This window comes from Oryctolagus cuniculus, chromosome 8 (assembly GCF_964237555.1).
Source record: "Oryctolagus cuniculus chromosome 8, mOryCun1.1, whole genome shotgun sequence".
NCBI classification, from domain to species: domain Eukaryota; kingdom Metazoa; phylum Chordata; class Mammalia; order Lagomorpha; family Leporidae; genus Oryctolagus; species Oryctolagus cuniculus.
Genome location: NC_091439.1, coordinates 71,442,712 through 71,454,306, shown reverse-complemented (window position 1 = coordinate 71,454,306; position 11,595 = coordinate 71,442,712). Strand labels below are relative to the sequence as shown.

Sequence of the window (11,595 nt, the reverse complement as noted above, 5' to 3'; positions counted from 1 at the left end):
ACATTTTTCAGTGTACGGATAAAGGACTTCTGGTTGATGCTTTGCACTTTTCAAAAATCATTCCAGGAACACAGAAGGCAACATGACTAACTATGAGAAATATTTGAAATGAATACAATTTGAAAAAAATGGGAATAAAAATGCAACTTAAAATTAACCTTACAAAATTATAGAATTGTCATCTTTCTTGAGTATAAAACATATACTTATATAAAAGCTGATATGCTGAATTAATATATTAAGATTTGTGAATATTTACCTGTGCTATATACAGTTACAGTTATCCCATTATTTGATACATTACAATTCTCCCAAGAATTCTAAATATATTACATATGTTACCACATAAATTCTCACAGCAAACTCCTTGTAAACAAGAGGAGGGCAGGTATTGTGGTCTCTAAACTTGAATCACAAATTCTTCCCAAGTTTTAAATAAGTATTTCCCAACAGACTTCCATCCAGAACATGATGCTTTTTGTAGAAGATTAAGTTACAATACTGAGTGAGGATTTTCTGAGTTTAACTCCTCAGATACTTTTCAGAAAGGAGATCAGCATCAGCTTCGAGGTGGAACCTAGCACTTTTTAAAGTCATCTAACAACACAGCTTCAGAATGTCTAGGGATTAAAATTTTAGAATACTTATAATATGAGTGAGTATATTTAGTCTTATTATGGATACACCCAGTTTAGATTAAGCTTACTCAACAGAGGGACTAGAGTTGTGGAAGAGCCAGTTAAGCTGCTACCTATGACACTGACATCCCATATGAGCACCGGTTCATGTCCTACCTGTCCCACTTCCAACCCAACTCACTGCTAACATGCCTGGAAGGCATGGAACATGGCCCAAGTACTTAGGCCCCTCACTTGGGAGACCCAGATGAAACTCCTGGCTTCAGCCTGGCTGGGCTGAGCTGTTGCAGCCATTTGGGAAATGAACCAGTAGAAAGAAGATCTCTCTCTCTCTCTCTCTCTCTCTGTAACCCTATCTTGCAAAAATATACATATTACTCCACAAAGCAACCCTTAATATCTCTGAACAACCAAACTCTCACCTCTCACCTCTTGAATTGGAGAATTAAAACCACTGCAGAGGCCGGCGCCGCGGCTCAGTAGGCTAATCCTCCGCCTTGCGGTGCCGGCACACCGGGTTCTAGTCCCGGCCGGGGCACCAGATTCTGTCCCGGTTGCCCCTCTTCCAGGCCAGCTCTCTGCTGTGGTCCGGGAGTGCAGTGGAGGATGGCCCAAGTGCTTGGGCCCTGCACCCCGTGGGAGACCAGGAGAAGCACCTGGCTCCTGGCTTTGGATCAGTGCGGTGCGCTGGCCGCAGTGCGTTGGCCGCGGTGGCCATTGGAAGGTGAACCAATGGCAAAAGGAAGACCTTTCTCTCTGTCTCTCTCACTGTCCACTCCGCCTGTCAAAAAAAAAAAAAAAAAAAAACACTGCAGAGATTAACAACCTAAGGCAGCAGGTATTATGAGATCAGAAAGTAGCTTTCTAATTATTAACATCAAAAAAAAAAAGTTCCAATATAAAGAATTATCTCCAATTTCCACATCTGCTTGACAAAAATATCTTTGAGCCTGTTTTTTTTTTTTTTTTTTTTTTTTTTTTTTTTTTTTTTTTTTACTACATTCATGGGAGTTCATTTGTATGAAATTCTTGTTGATTGAAGAGAAGGCAAGAAGAGCGAGCATGTATTGCCTTGCCTCACCTGTGAACCGAGGCCTGCGGTCAATCTCCTAGCACCTGAGCAGAGGAGGAAAGGCTTTGGACTGGCCTACTTCTCTGGACTGGGAGTTCTTCCAAATAATTCTGTATTCTCCACTAAGTTCTTGAGTGGCTTCCACAGGGACAGGACTACTATAAGGCCAGTGAGGGGCATGGGGCACAATGTTTAAGGAGGCACTCACTCTCAGGGTCCAACAAATGCAGTGGTGACATGTGGCTTCTGAAGACTGCATTCCAAGGAGCCCTGTTTGCCTCATTGTAGTTCTGGTTCTAAGTCCAAACTATTCAAAGATTCGAGATCCAAGATTTGAGAGCAAAATCCTAAGAAGGGAAGGCTATGCAATTTGTCTATGCTACACCCAAAGGAAGTGGAAGAGTGAATTCAGAGGTGGTGCCTGTTGAAGAACGGGGAGAGACCTCGGGTATTATCAGTGAGGAAGAACATGTTTTAAAAAGCCATAATGGGAGGCTGGCGCTGAGGCATAGCGGGTGAAGCCACTGCCTGCAGTGCTGGCAACCTATATGGGCATTGGTTCGAGTTCTGGCTGTTCCACTTATGAGCCAGCTCTCTGCTATGGCGTGGGAAAGCAGAAGATGGCCCAAGCCCTTGGGCCCCTGCACCCGCACAGGAGACCCAGAAGAAGCTCCTGGCTTTGGATTGGCATAGCTCCCACCAGCAGATGGAAGACCTCTCTCTTGCTTAGTTGCTTTCACTCTGCTCTCTGCCTCTATCTCTCTGTAACTCTGCCTTTCAAATAAATAAATCCTTAAAAAAGCCATAATGTTTATAATTGAAAACATGTACACAAACTGTTTTAAAAGATGATACCAAGGGTATCATTTTCAGAACACGTGCCTTCCTCAACCCTAACCCATCTGCCCACAAGAACTGTGAAGCCATAATCAGCAAACTCCCTTGAGCTCCATTAGTTGTGCCTTTTCTGCACTTGCTTGCTCAAACTAGAGAACTTCCCCTTAGAGTCTATTTGTGTCTTGGTTTCTTCAGAGAAATACACCTCAAGGCTGAGTTACAATGCAAGGATTTTCTTAAGGACAATGACTGTGTGAGAGATGGAGAGCGAGCTAGCCAGAAAAGCTGGGAAAGTCTTGAGACTGCGATGCAGGTGTGACATGGAGTGAAGAAGAAAGAAAGGGAAGATTGGGTGGAAGCTGATGAGGCTGTCACACAGATGAAGGAGGGATTCAAAAGGCTAGATTGGGAGTCCTTGCACCCAAATTGGCCATCACAGTAGGCCCACATCTCCCTGGAATTTTTCTGTCTTAGCATTCTGCTATACTCCAACAGGGTGGTGGTTGTCCACAGGAAGCCGGGCCTTGGTGTCAGAGCTGAGCAACTGGGGCCCTTGATTCAATAATCTCCCTGTAGCTACAGGTCTGCTAGATGCTTTCTCATGGCCACCACAGCTCTGCCTATGGCGTTTTCATCTCTCACGTCCCTTACGCCTTATCATTGGGCCTGATGTCCTTGACTCTGGGATGGTTGTCTGTGATACAACTCCTGGATCATTACTCTTGGCATTTGTTTTAAGAATAATATAAAATCCCTAAACTAAGCACAGCAAACAAAACTGAGTAGCTCTCAGGCTCATGTCATTCAGCTGGGCTGTCTTCCTAGCACTCTTCATTTGCTGAAGGCTTTGTTATCTGCCTCTGGTCTTCCTTGCTCCAAGCCTTTCCAAGACACAAAGAAAAACCAATCTGGGCCTCTCAGCTCCTCAACTACTCCATCACCTGTGATCTTCTTCACCCCATCTTCTACATATCCTCAAAGGACTGCTCAAATATTAAATTCTCTGAGAGGCTGTCTTCGTCCATTTTCAGTTGTTACAACAAAACAGCTGAAGTCGGGTACTTTATAACACAAAGAAGTTTATTTAGCTCACCTTGCGGGGGGTCCAAGAGCATGGCGCCAGCATCGTCTCAGCTTCCTGGGCGAGGGCCTCATGCGGTTTCACATATGGTGGCAAACCAGAAGGGGGTGCAGGTGCACGTAACAGTGGGGCATGCGTTGTGGTGCAGCAGGGTAAACCGCCACCTTGGATGCCCACATCCCAGCTCCTCTGTTTCCAAGTCAGCCCCCTGCTAATGTGCATGGAAGGCAGCAGGTCATGGTCCAAGTCCTTGAGTCCCTGCCACGCATGTGGGAGACCCAGATGGAGTTCTGGGCTCCTGGCTTTGGCCTGGCCTGGCCTGGCCCAATCCCAGTTGTTGGGGGCATTGGGGAGTGAAGCAGCAGATGGGAGATAGCTCTCTCTCTCTCTCTCTCCCTCTCTCTCACTCCATATTTTAAATAAATAAATCTTTTTTTTAGAAAAAGAAATGTAACATAGAGAAGCATGCAATTGCTATAACTAACCATCATTCCAAAGAATTACTTGGAATTCCAATCGAGACAGCTCTGACTTGTAGACTTGGGGGTGACTCACAGAATTACTAATCATCTAACTCAACAATAGCAGACCTCAGTGTTCCAGCCTTTTGCACAGTGTGACTCTGACTCAACACTGGTAAATTTATTTATTGTATGCCAGGCCAATTTAAATAAGTTTGTGATAGCAATTTTGCTGAAATTCAAACTAACATAAAGCCAACGGGCGAAAACTTGTCATCATCTTTACCTACTGAGCAAAAACCAAGGCCAAGTCTAGATTTTTCCATAGTGCTCAGTACATTGATGGAACCCCACAAAGTCAAACAATAAACATCATCTGAATTAGCTCACGTGAGGAATACTGTTCACATATACCACATTGCACCAAAAAGCAAGGCACTTTGGTCTTTATCTCTAAATTGGTAAATACTGGCTTAATCTCTATGATGTACAGAATACTTTACTGTTAAACTGAGGTTGGGAGCAGGAAATATTTGTGGTTTTTCATTATACCTTTCAAATATTCTTATCATGAATATTCTTGTCAGAATAACATGGTTTTTTTTTTTTTAAATCATTGTTTAACTTGTGAGTAGCTTCCTTGTATAAAAAGGAAATATATTCTTATAAGTGATCTAACAGAAACCTGTTGCTTCATTATCTTTCTCCTAGAAAAAAATGCTTTTTCCTTTGGGGAAAGATATATTCTTCCTATTCTGAAGAAGTTCATTCACTCACGCCATTTCCTAGCTGGAGAATCCTGATTTTAACTATCTGACCACATCAAATATCTGACCACATCAAAGGTGAATTTACTAAATGGTGCCCTGCTGGCTATTTCTCCAATTAGTGAGGACAGCAGAGACTGCTCTAGATATAGGAAAGTCAAGAGATTCTTGGAAACGTGGCTGGAAGGCTTCTGCAAGATCTCACATTTACAGAAGCCCGCATGTGCCCTGCTGCTGCCAGGGAAAGACACACATGAGTTGTACCTGTCTTTCACCTTCAGGTCCTGACAGGAACGCATCTCCCAGGAGGCCCAGAGTGCGGCTGGCAGGTATCTGGGAAGGTAGTTCCCGAGAGTCTTGCCACCTCCATACAAGGCTGCATACATAGGGAAGGGAGGCAATGATGCTAAGTTGCTAATAGGTAATGTGTAGGTAGAAGGTAGGGATGGGGTTTCAGCCAAAGACTTTAAGCTATGATTTAAGAGCTCATCTTAAAATGATTGCAGTGAATGATGGCTATTACATCATCTACTCTCTGTTATGCATTTCAACTATTTTGCTCTTTAATCCTCTACTGTTTTTCCTTGTCCACTTGGATAGAAAGATCAAATTTCAATTATTTAACAGATACAAACTGTAAGTTAAATTACAGTTTTGTATAGTTGCACAGACTGTGGATTATATAGGTTCTTACAATGGATTCATACCTTCAAACAAGTAACAGCTAATCAACACTGCCTTACTGTATCTTTTATGTCTTTAGTCTCACATGAACTAGTATTTATCCTCCCTCCAGAAAAGAGTAAAGAGAAATAAAGGTGTCTTAAAATTTAAAAAAAAATGAATAAAATAATTCCCACCAGCTACCATGAGCCAGCACCCACTAGCAGCTTTCTTTTTATTCCATTCAGTTCTCACCATACTCTGTGATTTTTGTTCTTGAAATAAATAAAATCCAAACTACTACAGCAGGGATTAAAAATATAAAGACCCAATAGTAGAGAGAGCAAACATAAAATACTCAGATTCCAGAAAATATCCCAGGGCCTCCTAAAACCTGTGTCTGAGCGTGGGAGCGCCCCACGTGGAAAGGTGACAGCATCGGCGCAGGAGGCATCTTGAACTCTACGGGGGTCTCTGAAATGTTTGTGGAGAATAAATATCACGAAAGCTATTCAGGGATGTGAAAAATTACTTTCTAATTTTTATTTATTTATTTCCATTTTATTTGAAAGGCAGAGAGACAGACAGGGAGACAGTCAGATCTTTCATTCTCTGATTTATTTCTCAAATACCTGCGACAGCCTGAACTAGGCCAGGCTGAAGCCTGGAAACTGGAGCTCAATCTGGGTCTCCCCCATGAGTGGCAGGGAGACAAGTACTGGAGCCATCACCTGTGGTCTCCCAAGAAGCTGAATCGGAAGAGGAGCCAGGATCAGAACCCAGGCACTTCGACATGGGTCGCAGTTGCCCCAAGTAGTGGCTAAGCTGCTGTATCACAGCCTGCCCTGGATACCAAAAATTTTTGCATCAAAATAAACTTATCAATTCCATGTTTGAAGTGCCTTCCTATTAAGGAAAGTCCATATGTGCAATGATAGGAAGAGGAACTTTCTCATTTATTATTAATAAAATATAATATTTGGAAGAACATGTAAAATTCAGGCAGTTAACCTGAAAAAAAATAAAATGATATGAGGTCAGCATTGTGGTACGGTAGGTTAAGCTACTACTTGCTAGACCAGCTGGTTCGAATCCTGGCTCCTCTGCTTCCAATCTTGCTAATGTACCTGGGAAAGTAGCAGAATATGTCCCAAGTGCTTGGACCCCTATCAGTCACATGGAGACCTGGAGAGAGTTCCTGGATCCTGGCTTTGGGCTGGCCCAGCACTGGTCATTAGAACCACTTGGAAATTAAATCAGTAGATAGAAAAAGCTCTTTCTCTTTCTCTCTCTCTCTGTCACTCTGCCTTTTAAAATAAACAAACAAAACCATTATAAGCAAAAAAAAAAAAAAAAAAAAAAAAAAGACACGTACTAAAGGTTAAGAACCTCTAGGATTTTTGTCCTAACTCTTCTCTTGATGATCAAGGTCAAACATTTAATTAAATTTAACTCCACAAACATGATCTGAGAACTTACTAGATTCAAGCATTGTTCTGAAAGTCACTCTCTGTAGGATGCAAAGACAGTCCTTGCCTCCAAGTGTCCCCAGGAAAATACAATCACTAGAACTTAGGGCAGTTGATGAGTGACTGAAACAAGTCAAGGGGAGGGAATGGTATAGCTGGTATAGCTGGAAATTGAGTGTGAGGCGTGCCAAGGCCCAGGGGCCAGGCTGAACAATGTGAAGAGGTTGAAGAACTTGCTAGAATTAGATTAGAAACAGCTGCCACAAACTCAGGTGCCTACAGGAATGGAAATGAGGACTGCAGCCCAGGTGGAGGGCGGAGCCCACAAAAGACAGCACCAGCCATGCAGAGACTCCTGTGAGAACGCCAGCCCCGTGTCTCCAGAGCGTCCACCTTCCAATTGTTCCAAAAGGGGAAATCCACATTCCAAGGGAAAACTCAGGTTTTTAAACATTAGCATCCGTAATATGAAGAAAAAAGCCTTGTAGATAACAAATAAAACACACCTATAGCCCATCTATGGCCCAACAGCCTTCCATTTGCAATCTCAGGTCCTCAAAGGTTCTGCCTAACTCAGGAATTCTACATTCAGGATGAACCCATTCTCACTGTACGATACATTCCTCCTTTTAGCTTGGGCATAGGAATACCTCATGTCTCAGTGAAGACCACACACCAGAGAATTTATTTAAAAAATAAAATAAGCTCTTGCTCAGCTCACAGTTCTGGAGGCTGGAGGTCCAAGTTCAAGGGGCTGCATGTGGTGAAGGCCTTCTTGCTGCAGAGTTCTGAGCCGGCACAAGCCATCACCCCGGAGAGAGGGGTGTGTGCAAGAGACAGAACCACACTAGCTTTTCAAACAGACCACGATCAAAACAACTCGGTAACCCAATTGCTCCACGCAGGGCCCTAATCACACCATACAGGTGCCACCTGGTCCCACCTCTTGCTACTTCACCACGGGGATTAGCTTCAATGACAGTCTTGCGGGAAACATTCAAAGCAGAGTCCTTCTGAAATTTTCTCCCTATAAATTATGCTTGGAGTCCCTTCCCAAGTCATTGTAGAGCTTTCCTTCGCAGGACACCTAGAGAGAAAGGGGATCTCCAGGAGAGAATGGGAAGAAGATATGCAGAAATGCAAATATTACAGGCTCTGACATATCTGTGCCAGGGACTGAAAAACCACTGATTTTATTCTTACTACCTTGGAAGAGAAAAATGAAACATTTTTATAGTAGAGTCAATGTTGATTTTTCTAGAATGATAATTACTAGCTACCTCAGAAATATAAAATACTCAATGCATATAATTATTTAAATCCAGTCTACTGTAATATAAAGTTTTTCCTTATATTTGTAGGTTTCCCTTCTTAACTCAAAATTTCTTGTCAACGAATAATCACTCCAAAACAGTATAAGTCTCATCCTTTAAAATAAAAGGAAAAAGAATAGTAACAACGGGGTACATGCCAAGAAGTAAAATAAATCCCTAAACCATAGCTTTCATGCTACCTTGTTTTACAAGCAGTTAAAAGGTGGGTTGAGGGGGCCAGTACTGTGGCACAGTGGGTTAAAGCCCCGGCCTACAGCGCCGACATCCCATAGGGGAGCCAGTTCGAGTCCCAGCTGCTCCTCTTCTGATCCAGCTTTCTGCTATGGCCTGGGAAAGCAGTAGAAGGTGGCCTAAGTGCTTGGGCCCCTGCACCTGCATGGGAGACCTGGAAAAAAGCTCCTGGCTTTGGATCAGCTCAGCTCTGGCTGCCCCAGCCATTTGGGGAGTGAACCCATGGGTGGAAGATCGCTCTGTAACTCTTTCAAAAAAATAAAATAAATCTTAAAAAAAAAAAAAACTGGGTTGAATGCTGCTCCAATGAAAAATCTTGGACTTTTGTCAAGAAATTTGACAAAGGAAGCAAGTAATAACTTAGAGCATTACATAAAGCAAGCTTCCGCAGTCCATCAAGCAGGCCAATGATAATTTTGATTTCTCCTTGTTTATATTACTGATCACCAAGGTCTCACATGTGTGTTCTGCCACCAAGGGAAGTCACCTTTATCTGACAGTTTCAGGGTTGGTAAGGGTTCCTCGGGAGACTCACATTCAATGGTGTCATTATGTACTCTTAGAAAACCCTTCCAACTAGAACTTGGATAGATATTTGAGTCGAGCTTTTCCCAACAGCAATGCCTTTTCAATAACTCGGTAGGATACCTAATGGAATATAATGAAAAAGATCACCAATAAAATCAACAATTTCAGAAAAAGACAAAAAAAAAAACCCATCTGACAATGTTCTCTTTGCTTATGAGTTATGGTTTCACAGAACAAACACTGGAGAGTGTAGGTCAGCACACATACTTTCAGCTTCAGAACAAAGAATCAACTTCTAAAAAGGTAAAAATGAAAATGCAGGCTGCTGTGCTGCGAGGGAGCTGAGAGTTATAAAGGCCCTGTGAACAATATTGAGTTTGTGGAGGCACAATCACATCACGAGCGATTTACCTTCACTCTGCAAACTCAATCTAGGGCAATAACAGTCTATTACAAACAGAGCAGTACAACATCAAAGGAATGTTGAAAAGAACGAGACAGAACCCTTACATCAACACAACTGAGTTATCTTCCCCCAAAGGAAGCGCCATGGGAGTTCGTAGCAGGGATTTTTCAAGAGGTATTACTAATTTACCATAACTTATATTTAATACGGTTGCAAAATGGAGTTTGTAATCTCTCTCTGCTTTTTAGAACACAGAGCAATAAATTAAACGAGAAACAATCCCTAAGGAGCAAGAGATTTCGAGGGAAAAAATGACAATAGTTTCAATCCTTGGGGGTAACACTTTCAAATTCTTCGGCCACAGGCTTCAGTAGGTCTCTTCAAGGGGAAGCTAGAAGAAGTTGGTAAAAATGACATCAATCAGTGTGAGGATCCTGTTAAAAACAGCAATATTTATCATAACATTTTAGGAAAATAGTGAGGAAAAACCTCTTGGCACTTCCTGTCACAAAGTAAGCAGTTTTATTCTGCCTTTTTATGATGCAAATGGACACGTACGTACGAGATAGGGTTTCATATCCAGGCCATGTCAGACATGGTAGTAGAATTAATTGTGGAATAGTATTATTCCTTGTTGGCAGGTCTTAGACATTTTCTCCACATTTCACTATTTTCCTACACACTCTTATTTTTTAATTTACAAAACAGTATGCTTAGTTTAAGTGTTGAGATATTATCTATATTATTCATATAAAATATATTACTTTTCAACACACGCAGATAGCAAAGACTGTGTGGATATAAATTTTAGTCTAAATTCATACACTAGTGTTTTCCCTGAAAATAAATGGAACTATTGAGTATGATCAAAACTTTCATTATCTATTCATATCTGATATTTGCACACATAAAACAAAGTAATAAGTTTCTGTAATACTTCCAGAAACTGCTCTTTCAAATCTTTTAAAAATTATACCTGTTTTGGCCTTTTGTATAGCACTTTTTTCTGACTTAGCTATCCTGATAATCTAGAACTAACTATGTATGCAAAAAGATTTTAAACCGTAGATAAATTGTATCTATGTGGCTTTTCCATACATGAATTTCCTGCATTAGTAAAGAAAACACACCCACAACAGGTGCATGAAACTGCCTCTCACACATGGCATATGGGGAAGGTACTAAGGTTTGTCCCTTTTGATATAGAATGGTTTTATTGGTGTCATACTGTAAGAGTTTACAATAAATCAGATCATATAGGGATTTATACTTATGAATCTGGTGTTAGAAAATATTTAATTCATGTTTATAATGCTTTTAATTTTATAGCCACCTTCCAACATTTTTTACAATTGGCCTTTATGTCAAGACTATTTCATTTACAATTGCCCATGTCCAGACAACTTTCTCCAGACATTTGAATTGTATTGCTGTTTTTTTGTTTTTGAAGCATTTTCTTTTTGAGTTCATCCCAACTTCTTCAGAGTAAAATCATGAGTTTAAAAGCAGTATCAATATTCTGATTTGTATTTGCAATACTCTTTTCTGGGCAGTAGAAAACTACTTTCATCAGTTATACACTCTTGGTGAGCTTCTCTGCAGTTCCTTTATTTGAAACAATTGCTTTGAGTGTGATAGAATTTTTACACTGAATTGCATGGCGATTAGAACATCAGTTTTTGCTATGTGTTGATAGATTTATGTTTTTTAGGACCGGTGCTGTGGCGCAGCGGGTTAAAGCCCTGACCTGCAGTGCTGGCATCCCATATGGGCACCAGTTCAAGTCCTGGCTGCTCCACTTCCAATCAGGCTTCCTGTTAGTGTGCCTGGGAAAGCAGCATAGAATGGCCCAAGTTCTAGGGCCCCTGCACCCACGTGAGAGACCTGGAAGAATCTCCTGGCTCCTGGCTTTGGATGGCTCAGCTCTGGCAGTTGCAGCCATTTGGGGAGTGAACCACTGGATAGAAGACCTTTCGCTCTCTGTCTCTACTTCTCCCTGTAACTCTCTCAAATAAATAAATCTTTTTAAAAAATGCTTATTTATAGCTGTCTGCACATTAATGTTTATTGCAGCTCAATTCACAATAGCTAAGACCTGGAACCAACCC

The 11,595-nt window shown here is 41.6% G+C and overlaps 1 long non-coding RNA gene across 1 annotated transcript in view; it reads right to left on the bottom strand.

Moving 5' to 3' along the window:
* Positions 1-1,596: 1,596 nt before the first annotated feature.
* LOC127483162 (uncharacterized) overlaps positions 1,597-11,595 on the bottom strand; it is a 114,571-nt gene continuing 104,572 nt past the window's right edge. The window contains exon 9 of the long non-coding RNA XR_007909160.2: positions 1,597-9,878. This is a non-coding gene — a long non-coding RNA (uncharacterized lncRNA). The remainder of the gene's footprint in view (positions 9,879-11,595) is intronic.